Source organism: Dipodomys merriami, unplaced genomic scaffold, assembly GCF_024711535.1.
Source record: "Dipodomys merriami isolate MVZ:Mamm:240054 unplaced genomic scaffold, mDipMer1.0.p SCAF_118, whole genome shotgun sequence".
In the NCBI taxonomy this organism is placed as follows: domain Eukaryota; kingdom Metazoa; phylum Chordata; class Mammalia; order Rodentia; family Heteromyidae; genus Dipodomys; species Dipodomys merriami.
In genome coordinates, this window is record NW_027202471.1 from 1,876,394 (window position 1) to 1,891,637 (window position 15,244).

Below are 15,244 nucleotides of genomic sequence, written 5' to 3' on the forward strand. Positions count from 1 at the left end.
CTAACCCTAACCCTCACCCTCACCTAACCCTCACCCTAAACCTAAACCTAACCCTCACCCTAACCTTCACCTTAACCCTAACCCTTACCTTAACCGTAACCATAACCCTAACCCTTACAATAAAACTAAGCCTAACCATAAACCTAATCCTTACCCTAACCCACACCCTCACCCTCAGCCTCACCCTAACCCTAACTCTAAACCTAAACCTCACACTCAACCTAACCCTAATTCAAACCCTAACCCTAACCCTAAACCTCACCCTAACCATAACCCTCACCCTCACCCTCACTGTAACCCTAACCTGAAGCCTAACAATAACCCTAAAACTAAACCTAACCCTCACCCTAACCATGACCCTCACCCTAAACCTAACACTCACCCTAACACTTACCCTCAAGCTTACCCTAACCCTAACTCTAACACTAACCCTAAGAGTAACCCTAACTCTCACCCTAACCCTAAACCTCACCCTACCCCTAACCCTCACCCTCACCCTAGCCCTCACCCTAAACCTAATTCAAACGCTAACCTTCACCCTAACACTAACCCTCATCCTCACCCTAAACCTCACACTAAATATAACCATAATCCTCAATATAACCCTCATCCTCACCCTAACCCTCACCATAACCCTTATCCTAACTCTCACACTAATAGTAACCCTCACCCTGAGGGGAACACTCACACTCAGCCTAACCCTCAGCTTAACTCTTACCATCACGCTCACCCTAACCCTCACCTTAACCCTAACCTAACACTCACCCTAACCCTAATCCTATCCATCAACCTAACACTAACCCTCACCCTCACCCCCACCCTCAGCCTAACCCTAAGCCTAAGCCTGAGCCTAACCCTAATCCTCACCCTCACCCTAGCCCTCACCCTAAACCTAATTCTAACCCTAATCCTCATCCTAACCCTCATCCTAACCCAAACACTAACCATAACCCAAAACCTATTCCTCACCCCCAAACTAACCCTCAGCCTAACCCTACCCCTAACCCTCAACCTAACCCTAACCCTCAGCCATACAGTAACCCTAACCCTAACCCTCACCCTAACCCTAAAACTAACCCAAACTCTAAACCTCACACTAAACCTAACCCTAAACTTAACCCTCAACCTCAGCCTCACCCTCACCACAAACTTAACCCAAACCCAAACACTAACAATAACCCGAATTTGAACACTATCCCTAAAAGTAATCCTCACCCCCACCCTCACCCTCAGCCTAACCCTAAGCCTAACCTAGGCCTAACCCTAACCCTCACCGTAAACCTAAACCTAACCCTAACCCTAATCCTAAACCTAACCCTAATAATCAGCCACACCCTCACCCTAACCCAAACCCTAGCCCTAACCGTCACCCTAACCAAAAGTCTAAACCTAACCCTAAACCTAATGCTCACACTCACACTCACCCTTACCCTAATCCTAAACATAACCCTATCCTTAACCCTAACCCTCACCCTAACACTCACCATAGCCCTCACCCTAACACTAATCCTAACCCTAAACCTCATCCTAACCCTCACCCTAAGCCTAAACCTAACCCTCACCCTAAACCTAACCCTAACACTAATCATAACTCTAACCCTAAAGCTCACCCTCACCCTAACCCTAACCGTAACTCTAAACCAAACCCTAAACCTAAACCTCATCCTAACCCCAACCCTAAACCTCACCCTCACCCTAGCCCTAACCCTAACTCTAACCCAAAACCTAAACCTAAACCTCATCCTAAACCCAAACCTAAACCTCACCCTTACCTTCACCGTAACTGTGACCCTAACCCTAACCCTAACAATAAACCTAACCCTAACACTCACCCTAACCCTAACACTAACCCTCAAACTAACCCTAATATCACCCTAACCCTAAAACTCACCCTAACACTAACCCTAACCCTCAACCTCTTCCTAGCCCTCACCCTAAGCCTAACCCTCATCCTCACCCTAAACCTCACACTAACCCTAACACTAATCCTCAATCTAACCCTGACCCTCACCCTAACACTTACCCTAACCTCACCCTAACACTAACCCTCACCCTTACCGTAACCCTCACCCTTGGCCTAACACTCACCTTTACCCTTACCGTCACCCCCACCCTAAACGTCACCCTGACCCTAAACCTCACCCTAAACCTCACCCTAAACATAACTCTACCCCTAAACCTCACCCTCACACTAACCCTAATTCTAACCATAACCCTAACACTTAAGCTCACCCTAACCCTAACCATCAAGCTCACCCTCACAGTAACCGAAACCCTAACCCTAACCCTAACAATAACCCTCACCCTAAACCTAAACCTCAACCTAAAACTTAACCTCACCCTAACACTAACCCTAACCCTAACACTAACCCTCACACTTACCCTAGCCCTCACCCTAATCTTGAACCTCACTCTAACCCTAACCCTAACCCAAACCCTGACCATCACCCTAACGCTAATTCTAACCCTCACCCTCACCTTAACCCTAATCCTCATCCTCACCCTAAACCTCACACTAACCATATCTAACCCTCACCCTAACCATAACCCAAAACCTTACCCTAACCCGAACCCTAACCCGAACCCTCACCCTTATCTTAACACTCACCCTCAGCCTAACCCTAATACTCATCCTCACCCTAAACCTCACACTAAACCTAACATTAATTCTCAATATAAGCCTCACCCTAACCATAAACCGAACCTTTACCCTAAACCTCACCCTAACCCTAACCCTAACACTAACCCTAACTCTAACCCTAACCATAACCCTAAACTTCATCCTAAACCTAACCCTAACCCTCACCCTCACCGAAACTGTAACCGTAAACCTAACCCTAACAATAAACATATCCCTAACCCTCAGCCTAACAATAACCCTCACCATAACCCAAAGCCTCACCATAACACTTACCCTCACCCTAACACTAACCCTAAACCTAACACTAACCCTCACACTGACCCTAACCCTAAACCTCAACCTAACCTTCACCCTCATCCTTACCCTAAAAATAACACTAACCCTAACCCTAACCATCAACCTAACCCCAATCCTAAACCTAACCCTCACCCTCAGCCTAACCCTAAGTCTCAGCGTAACCCTAAGTCTAAACCTAACCCTGACCCTATCCCTCACACTCACCCTCACCCAAACCCTAAACCTAAACCTAACACTATCCCTAAACCTCAAACTAACCCTCACCCTCACCCTGACATTAACACTAACCCTAACCCTAAACCTCACTTTAACCCTCCCCCTAACCCTAATTCTAACCGTAAACCTCACCCATACCCTAACCCTAAACCTAACCCTAACCCTAAACCTAACCCTCAACCTCACCCTACCCTAACCCTCACCCTCACAGTCAACCTAACCGTAACTCTAACATTAACGCTAACAATAACACTAACCATAATCCTAAAATTAACCATAACCCTCATCCTCAGCCTCACCTTCTCGGCAAACTTAACCCTAACCATAGCACTAACGATAAACCTAAAACTAAACCTAACCCTAATCCTCACCCCCACCCTCACCCTCAGCCTAACCCAAAGCCTAACCCTAACCCTAACCCTAACCCTAACCCTAAACCTAACCCTAATCCTCAGCCTCACCCTCACCCTAACCCAAACTAGAAACTTAATCCTCACCCTAACCGTAAGCCTAAACCTAAACCTAACCCTAACCCTCATCCTCACCCTCACCCTAACCCTAATCCTAAACCTATCCCTATCACTAACCCTAAACCTCAACCTAACCCTCACCCTAGCCCTCATCCTAACCCTAACCCTAACCCTCACCCTCACCCTAGCCCTCACCCTAAACCTAATTCTAACCCTCACCCTCACCCTAACACTAACCCTCATCCTCACCCTAAACCTCACACTAACCCTAAACTGAATCCTCAATCTAACCCTAAACCTAAACCAAACCCTAAACCTTAACCTAACCCTAAACTTAACCAAACCCTCACACTTATCTTAACCCTAATCCTCAGCCTAAATCTCACCTTTACCTTTACCATCATAATCACCATAACCATCACCCTAACACTAAATCTCATGCTAACCCTCACCCTAACCGTAAACCTACCCAAGACCATAACCCTAACCCTCACCCTCAACCTCATGCTCAGCCTAAACCTAAGCCTAAGCCATAGCCTAACCCTCACCCTCACCCTAGCCCTCACCCTAACCCTAATCCGAACCATAAACCATATTCTATTCCTCACCGTAACCCAAACCCTAACCATCACCCTAACCCTAATCATCACCCAAAATCACCCTCAGCCTAACCCTAAGCCTAAGCCTAACCCTAACCCTAACCCTCACACTCACCCTCACCCTAAGCCTTATCTGAACCCTAACACTAACCCTAAACCTAAGCCTCAACCTAACCCTCAAGCTAACCTTAACCCTAACACTAACCCTAATCCTAACCCTCGAAATAACCCTACCCCTAAACCTAAATCTAAACCTAAACCTCACCCTCACCCTAACCCTATTCCTAACCCTATCCATAACCCTAACCACTCTCCCTAACTCTCAACCTAAACCTAACCCTAAAACTAACCCTAACCTTAATCCTCAACCTAAACCTCCCGCTAACCCTGTATAACCCTAAACCTCACCCTCACCCAAAACCTAACTCTGACCCTCAGCCAAACCCTAAACCTCACACTAACCATAACCCTGACCTTCACCCTCACCCTCACCGCAACCCAAACCCTAAACCTAAACCTAACAGTAACCCTAACACTAATCCTAACCCTCACCCTAACCATAAACCTCACCCTAACCCAAACCATCATCCTAACACTTACCCTCACCCTAAAACTAACCCTAACCCTAACACTAACCATCACACTAATCCCAACCCTAACCTAACCCTAAACCTGAACCTAACCCTCACCCTCACTCTAACCCTAACACTGACCCTCACCCTAACCCTCCCCATAGCCCTCCCCCTAAACCTATATCTAATCCTAAAACTCACCCTCACACTAACATTAACCTTAACCCTAACCCTAACCCCCAATCTAACCCTAATCCTAACCCTCAACCTCACCCTCACCCTCACCTTAACTCTAACCCTAACAATAACAATAACAATAACAATAACAATAACCCTAACCCTAAACCTAACACTAATCCTCACCCTAAAACTAACCCTAACTCTAACGCTCACCCTAACCTTAAGCCTAACCTAACCCTAACCCTAACCCTCACACTCACCCTCACCCTAACCCTAATCCTAAACCTAACACTATCCCTAACCCTAACCCTAACCCTAAGCCTCACCCTAGCCTTTAGCCTAACCTTAATCCTAACCCTAAACCTCATGGTAACCCTCACCCTAACCCTAAACCTAACCGTCACCCTAACCCTAACCCTAACCCTCACCCTCATGCTCAACCTAAGCCTAAGCCTAAGCCTAAGCCTAACCCGAACCCTAACCCTCACCCTAACCCTAACCCTAACAATAACCCTAACATTATCCGTAAACCTCACTCTCACCCTAACCCTAACACTAACCCTAACCCTAAACCGAAACCTCTTCCTAACCCTAACACTCACGCTCACCGTAACCGTAACCCTAAACCTAACCCTAAGAATAAGCCTAACCCTAACCTCACCCTTAACATAACCCTCACCATAACACTAACCCTCACCCTAACACTTACCCTCACCCTAACACTAAACCTACACATAACACAAACACTCACACTAACCTAACCAACACGCTAACCATTAACCTCACCCTAATCCTAACCCTAACCCTCATCCTAACCCTAACCCTCATCCTCACCATAAACCTCACACTAACCGAACACTAATCCTCAATCAAACCATCACTCTCATCCTAACCCTAACCCTAACCCTCACTCTAAACCTAACCCTCACCCTAAAACTCACCCTAACCCTAACTCTAACCCAAAGACTCACACTCACCTTAACCCTAACCCTCACCCTAATCCTCACACTACCTTAACTCTACTCCTAAACCTCACCCTAACCCTAACCCTCATGCTCACCCTCTCCCTCAGCCAAACCTTAAGCCTAACCCTAACCCTAAACCTAAACCTGACCCTAACCCTAACCCTCATTCTCACCCTCTCCCTCAGCGAAACCCTAAGCCTAACCCGAACCCTAACCCTAACCCTCACACTAACTCTAAACCTTACCCTACTCCTAATCCAAACCCTAAGCCTAACCCTCACCCTCACCATAACACTCACCCTATCCTTAACTCTAACACTAACCCTCACCCTAAACCTCACCCTAACCGTCGCCCTAACCCTAACTCTAACCCTAAACCTCACCCTCACCCTAACCCTAACGCTAAACCTCACCCGAACCCTAACCCTCACCCTCACCCACAACCTCACCGCAACTCTAACACTAAACCTAACAATAACACTAATCCTCGACCAAACCCTAACCCTAAAAATAACCTTAACCCTAACCCTCATGCTCATCCTCTCCCTCAGCGAAACACTAAGCCTAACTCTAACCCTAAACCTAAACCTCATCCTAACGCTAACCCTAATAATAACCCTAACCCTAACCTTAAACATACCCCAACCCTACCCCTAACACTAACACTAAACCTAACCCTAACCCTAACCATAACCCTCACCCTAACCCTAACATTACCCTAACACTAACCCTAATCCTCAACCTCAACCTAGCCCTAACCCTAACCCTAACCCTCATCCTCACCCTAAACCTCACCCTAACCCTAACACTAATACTCAATCTAACCCTCACCCTCACCTTAACCCTAACCCTTATCCTTACCATAACCCTCACCCTAGGCCTAACACCCATCTTTAAACTTGCGGTCACCCCCAACTTAACCCTCACCCTAAACCTAACCCTCACCCAACCCTCACCCTAACCCTAACTCTACCCCTCAACCTCAACCTAACCCTAACCCTAACTCTAACCTTAACCTTAACACTAAAAACCTCTCCCTAAACTTAACCCTAAACCTCACCCTCACCCTCACCATAACCCTAACCCTAACCCTAACAATAACCCTAACCCTAACCCTAATCCTAACCCTCACAATCACCCTCACCTTAATCCTAACCCTAACCCTCACCCTCACCCTAACCCTCACCCTTCCGTAACCCTAACCCTCACCCTAACCATAATCCTGACCCTAACCCTCATCATAACCCTCCCAATAAACCTAACCCTAACCCTCAACCTAACCCTAACCCTCTCCCTCACCATCACCCTCAGCCTAACCCTTAGCCTAACACTAAACCTAAACCTAACCTTCACCCTCACCCTAACTCTAAAACTAACCCTAAACCTAACCATCACCCTTACCCTCCCCCTAACCCTATATCTAACCCTAAACCTCACCCTCACCCTAACCCTAACCCTAACCCTAAACCCCACCCTAACCCTAACGCTAACCCTCACCCCCACCCTTACCTTCACTGTAACTATAACCCTAACCCTAACAATAACACTAACCCTAACCGTAATCATCTCCCTAACCTTAATCCTTACACCCACACTCAAGCTCAGCCTAAACCTAAGCCTACGCCTAACCCTCATCTTAACCCTCACACTCACATTCACCCTAACCCTAATCCTAAACCTAACCCTATTCCTAAACCTCAACCTAACCCTCACCCTCACCCTAAACCTAACACTAACCCTAGCCCTCAACCTCACCCTAATCCTCCCCCCTAAACCTAAATCTATCCCTAAACCTCACCCTCACCCTAACCCTAACCCTAACCCTAAAATTAAGCCTCACCTTAACCCTAATCCTCACCCTCACCTCAACCTCACCGTAACGCTAACCCTAACCCTAACAATAACACTAACCCTAACACTAACAATAACCCAAACCCGAACCATAACCCTCACGCTCCGCCTCACCCTCACTGCAAATTGAACCATAACCATAACACTATCAATAACCCTAACCCTAACCCTAACCCTCACCCTAAACCTAACGCTAACCCTAACCCTCAAACTAATCCTCACCCTAACCCTAATCCTAACTCTAACCTTAACCCTAACCCTAAACCTCAACCTAACCCTCACCCTAAACTATACCCTAACACTAACCCTAACCCTAACCCTAACCCTTGACCTAACCCTCCCACTAACCCTAAATATAACCCTGAAACTAACCCTCACTCTAACCCAAATCCTAACCCTAACCTCAACCTAACCCTAACCCTCAACCTCACCGTAACTCTAACCCTCATCATAACCCTCACCCAAACTCTAACCCTAACCCTAAACCTCACCCAAACTCTAACCCTAAACCTCACCCTCACCCTAGTCCTCACCCTAAACCTAATCCTAACCCTAATCCTCATCCTAACCCTCACCCAAACCCTAACCATAACCCTCACCCTAATCCTAAGCCTAACCCTAATCCTCAACCTAACCCTAACCCTCACGCTCACCATAACCCTAACCCTAACATTCACCCTAACCATTAATTTAACCCGAACACTAACTATCACCCAAACCCTAACCCTAACCATCACCCTCACCCTCATCCTCACCATCAGCCTAACCCTAAGTCTAAACCTAACCCTAACCCTCAAGCTCACCCTAATCCTTACCCTAATCCTAATACTAACACTAAGCCTAACCCTCAACCTCACTCTAACCCTCACTGTAACCCTAACTCTAACACTAACACTAACCCTAACGCTCCTCCTCAGCCTCACCCAAACCCTAACCCTAACACTAAACCTCACACTAACTCTAACCCTAACCTCACCCTAACCCTAAGTCTAACCCTAACCCTAAAACTAAAAACCTCACCTTACCCCTAACCCTAACCCTTACCCTCACCCTCTCAGTAACCGTAACCCTAACCCTAACCCTAACAATAACCCTAACCCTAACCCTAATCCTAACCCTCACCCTGACCCTTAACCTAATCTTAACCCTAACCCTCACCCTAACCCTAACCTTCACCCTTACCGTAACCCTAACCCTCATCCTAACCCTCACCCTAAACCTAAAACTCACCCTAACACTAGCCCTAAAACACACCCCCACACTATCCCTCACCCTAGCCCTCACCCTAACCCTAATCCTCACCCTAATCCTCATCCTAAACCTCACCCTAACCCTCACCCTAACCCTAACCCTCAACCTAACCCTCACCCTCACCCTAAATTTAACCTGAACACTAACTCTCACCCTAACCTTAACCCTAACACTAACCCTAACCCTAACCCTTAACCTCACCTTAACCCTCCCCCTAACCCTAAATTTAACCCTAAAACTAACCCTCACTCTAACGCAAATCCTAACCCTAACCCTCACCCTAACCCTAACCCTCACCCTTACCGTAACCCTAACCCTCATCCTAATCCTCACCCTAAACCTAAACAACACCCTAACACTAACCCTAACCCTCAGCCTCACCCTAGCCCTCACCCTAACCCTAATCCTAACGCTAATCCTCATGCTAAACCTCATCCTAACACTAACCCTAAACCAAAACCTAACCCTCAATCTAACCCTAAACCTCACGCTCAACGTTACCCTAACCCTCACCCTCACCCTCACCCTAAACTTAACCTGAACACTAACTCTCACCCTAACCCTCACCCTCACCCTCAGTGTAACCCTAAGACTAACACTAAAACTAACCCTAACCCTCACAATCACCCTAAACCTTAAACTAATAATATGCCTAACCCTAACATTAACCCTCACTCTCAGCCTCAACTTAACCCTAACCTTAATCGAAACCTCACCCACACCCCAAACCTAACCCTAACCCTAACCCTAAACCTCAGCCAAACCCTAACCCTAAACCACAACCTCACCATAGCCATCACCCTAACCCTAATCCTAAACATCACCCTCACCCTAGTCCTCACCCTAACCCTAATCCTAACCCTACCCTCAATCTAACCCTCACCATAATCCTAACACTAACCCTCACCCTAACCCTAAACCTCACCCTCAGCCTAAACCTAAGCCTAACCCTAAGCCTAACGCTAACCTATCCCTAACCCTCACACTCACTCGCACACTCACCCTCACCATAAGTCTAAACTTAAACATAACCCTAACCCTAAACCTCACCCTAACCATAACGCTCACCCTAACCCTAACCCTCACCTTAAACCTCCCCCTAAACCTATATCTACCCCTAAACCTCACCCTCACCCTAACCCTAACCCTAACCCTAACCCAAACCCCACCCTAACCCTAAACCTAACCCTCACCCTCAACCTCAAGGTAACTCTAACCCTAACCCAAACAATAACACTAATCTTAAACCTAATCCTCACCCCCACCATCACCCTCAGCCTAACCCTAACACTAACCCTAACCCTCACCGTAACCCTAACCCTAACACAAACCCTAACACTAACCCTAACCCTAAACCAAACCCTAAACCTAACCCTAATCCTCACCCTCACCCTCACTCTAACCCAAACCCTAACCCTAACCCTCCCCTATCCCTAAGCCTAACCCTAACACTAACCCTAATGCTCACACTCACTCACCCTAACCCAAATCCTAAACCTAACCCTATCCCTAAGCTTAAAACTCAGCCTAACCCTCAACCTAGCCCTCACACTAAACCTAATCCTAACTCTCACCCTTATCTTAACCCTCACCCTCAGCCTAAACCTCACCTTTACTCTTAACATCATCCTCAAGCTAACCCTCACCGTAAACCTAAAACTCATCTTAACACTCACCCTAACCATAAACCTAACCATCACCCTAATCCTAACTCTCACCCTCACCCTAGCCCTCACCCTAACCTTAACCCTAACCCTAAACCTCACCCTAACACTAACCCTAACCATCACCCTAACCCTAAACCTCACCCTAACACTAACCCTAAACCTCAACCTCACCCTATCCCTATCCCTAACCCTAAACCTCATACTCACCCTAAACCTCACAATAACCCTAACACTAATCCTCAATCTAAACCTCACCCTCACCCTAACCCTAACCCTAATCATCACCCAAACACTAACACTAACCCTTACCTTAATCCTCACCTTCAGCCTTAACCTCAACTTTACCATTACCATCACCCCCACCCTAACCCTCAGCATGAGCCAAACCCTGATTCTAACCCTAACTCTACCCCTAAACCTCACCCTCAACCTAACCCTAAACCTAACCCTAACCCTCACCCTAACCCTAACCCTAACCATACCCTAACCCTAATCCTCACCCCCACCCTCACCCTAACCTTAACCCTAACACTAACCATAAACCTAACCCTAAACCTCAACCTAACCCTCCCCATAACCGTAAATCTAACCCTAAAACTAACGCCTCACCCTAACCCAAATCCTAACCCTAACCCTCAACCTAAGCCAAACCCTCACCCTCACCGTAACTCTAACCCACATCCTAAACCTCACCCAAACCCTAACCCTAAACCTAAACCTCATCCAAACACTAACCCTAACCCTCACCCTCACCCTAGCCCTCAACCTAACCCTAATCCTAACCCAAATCATCATCCAAAACCTCACTCTAACCCTAACCTTAACCCTCAGGCTGACTGTAACCCTAACCCTAAACCTCACCCTAACCCGAAACGTAACACAAACCCTAACACTAACCCTAACCCTAACCCTAAACCTAACCCCAACCCTAACCCTAAACCTCAACCTCACGCTAGCCCTCACACTAATCCTAATCCTAACCCTGACCCTCATCCTAACCCTCACCCTAACACTAACCCAAACACTCACCATCACCCTCACCCTAACTCTAAACCTTACCCTAACCCTCAACCTAACCCTAAACCACACCCTCACTGTAACCCTTACCCTAGCCCTCACGCTAACCCTAAACTTAACCCGAACCCTAGCTCTCACACTAACCCTAACCCTAACCCTCACCCTAAACCTAACCCTCACCCTCACCCTCACGTTCAGCCTAACCCTAAGCCTAAGCCTAACCCTAACCCTCACACTAACCCTAACAATAACCACAATCCTAACCCTCACCCAAACCCTAACCCTAACCATAAAACTCACGCAAACACTAACCCTAAACCTCCCCCTCACCCTAGCCCTCAACCTAACCCTAAGCCTAACCCTAACCCTAAACCTCACACTCACCCTAACACTAACCCTAATCCGAACCCTAACCTAAACCTCATCCTCACCCTAACACTCACCTTAAGCCCAAACCTAAAATTAATCCTAACCCTAACCCTAACCCTAAACCTCACCCTAGCCCTTAACCTAACCCTAATCCTAAACCTAACCCTCATCCTAACTCTCCCCCTAAACCTAACCATAAGCATAACACTAACCCTAATCCTCACCGCCACCCTAAACCTCAGCCTATCCTTAAGCCTAAGCCTAACCCTAACCCTCACCCTCACCCTCACCTTAAACTTAATCCTAACCCTAACCCTGACCCTAAACCTCAACCTAACCTTCACCCTAACCTTAAAATGAACACTAACCCTAACATTAACCCTCCACCTAAACCTAAATCTAACCCGAAACCTCATCGTCGTCCTAACCCTAATCCTAGCCCTAACCCTAATCCTCACCCTAAACCTAACCCTATACCTCACCCTCACACTCACCCACACCATAACTCTAATGCTAACCGTAACAATAACACTAATCCTAAACCTAAACCTAACCTTAACCCTAACCCTAATCCTAACACTCACCCTCACTCCAATTCTAATCCTAACCCTAACCCTCAACCTAACCCTAACCCTCACCCTCACTGTAAACCTAACCCTCATCGTAACCCTCACCCTAACCCTTACCCTAATCCTAAACCTTACCCTAACACTAACCCTAACCCTCACCCTCACCCAAGCCCTCACCCTAACCCTAATCCTAACCCTAATCCTAACCCTAACCCTGACCCTAACCCTCACCCTCAGCTTCACCCTCAGCCTAACCCTAAGACTAAGCCTAACCCTAACCCTAACCCTCACACTCACCCTAACCCTTACCCTAATCATAAACCTAAACCTCAGCCTAACCCTCACACTCACCCTAACCCTCACCCTAACCCTAACTCTGACACTAACCCTAACCCTAAACCTCAACCTCAGCCTCACCCTAACCATAACCCTAACACTAACCCTAACCCTAAACGTCACCCTAACAGTCCCCCTAACCCTACCTCTAACCCCAAACCTCAGCCTTACCCTAAACCTAACCCTAACCCTAACCCTAAACCTCACCCTAACCCTAACTCTCAACGAAACCCTAACCGTCACACTCTCCAGAACCCTCATCCTCACTCTAACACCCACCCTTACCCTAAACATAAGCCTAACCCTAACCCTCACCATAACCATAAACCTAACCTTCACACTAAGAGTAACCCTAAACCTCACCCTCACCCCAACCCTCACCCTTACCTTAACCATAATTCTAACCCTAACCCTTAACCTAATCCTAACCCTCATCCTCACCCTAAACCTCACATTAACCCTAACCCTAATCCTCAATCTAACCCTCACCCTAACCCTAACCCGAATCCTTACCCTAACCCTCACTCTAACCCTAACACTCACACTTATCTTAACCCTCACCCTCAGCCTAACCCTCACCTTTACCCTTACCATCACCCTCACCCAAACCCTAACCCTAACCCTCACCCTCACCCTCATGCTCAGCGTAACACTAACCCTATCACTATTCCTAACCCTAAAATTCACCCTCACCCTAACCATCACCCTAATTCTTACCCTCACATTAATCCTAAACCTAACCCCAACCCTAACTCTCACACTAACCCTAACCCTAACCCTAACCCTCACCCTTAACCTAAGCCTTAACCTCATCCTCACCCTAAACCTCACACTAAACCTAACCCTCACCCTAACTCTAACCCTAACCATCACCCTCACCATTACCGTCATTACACTAACCCTAACCTTCACCCTAACCCTAAAACTCACCCTAATCCTAAACCTCACCCTCAAGCTCACCTTAACCCTAAACCTAACCCTCACCCTAACCTTCACTCCAACCCTAATGCTAATTCTAACACTCACCCTAACCCTAACGCTATCACTTACCCACACGATAAACCTAAACCTAACCCTAACCCTCACCCTCAACGTAATCCTCAACCTAACCCTAACCCTAACCCTAACACTAGCCCTAACTCTAACACTAACACTAACCCCCACCCTAACACTAACCCTTACCCTAACACTAACCCTAACCCTCACCTAACCCTCAGCCTAACCCTAACCCTAACCCTGACCCTCACCCTAACCCTAACCCTCACCCTAACCCTAAACTTCACCTTAACCCTTACGCTCACCCTAACACTAAGCCTAACCCTAACACCAACCCTCCCACTAACCCTCACCCTCAGCCTAAGCCTAACCCTCACCCTAAACCTAACCCTAACCCTAACCCTCACCCTCACCTTAGCCCTCACACTAACCCTATTGCTAACCCTAACCCTCACCCTAACACTAACCGTCACCCTTACCGTAACCCTCACCCTCATCAAAAACCTCACCCTTACCTTTACATTACCCTCACCCTAACACTCACCTTAGCCCTAACACTAACCCTAACCTTCACAATAACCCTAACCCTCACTCAAACTTTAACCCTAACACTCACCTTAAACCTCATCCTAACCCTAAACCTAAACCTAAACCTAAACCTCACCCTAACCCTAACCCTCACCCTCAACGTAACCATAAACCTAACCATAACCCTAAAAATAACACTAACCCTAACCTTTATCCTAAACCTCACTCTCACCCTCACCCTCACCCTAACCCTAACCCTCAACCTAAACCTAACCCTCACCCTCACCGTAAACTTAAACCTAACACTAACACTTACCCTCACCCTAACACTAACCCTAACCCTAACCCTCACACTCACCCTAACCCTCAAGCTAAACCTTACCCTCACCCTAAGCTGCATACTAACCCTCACCCTATTCCCAACCCTAACGCTGAAACTAACCCTAACCCTCACCCTCAACCTCACCCTCAGCCTAACCTTAACCCTAACCCTAACCCTAACCCTAACCCTACCCCTCATCCTAACTCTCAACCTAACCCTAAACCTAACCCTGATACTAACCCTAACCCTAAATCTAACCCTCACCTGCACCCTAACACTCACTTTCACCCTTAAACTTACATTAAACCGAACCTTCACCCACACCCTATCCCTCAGTCTCACCCTCACCCTCACCCTCAGCCTAACCCTAAGCCTAACTTTAACCCTATCCCTAACCC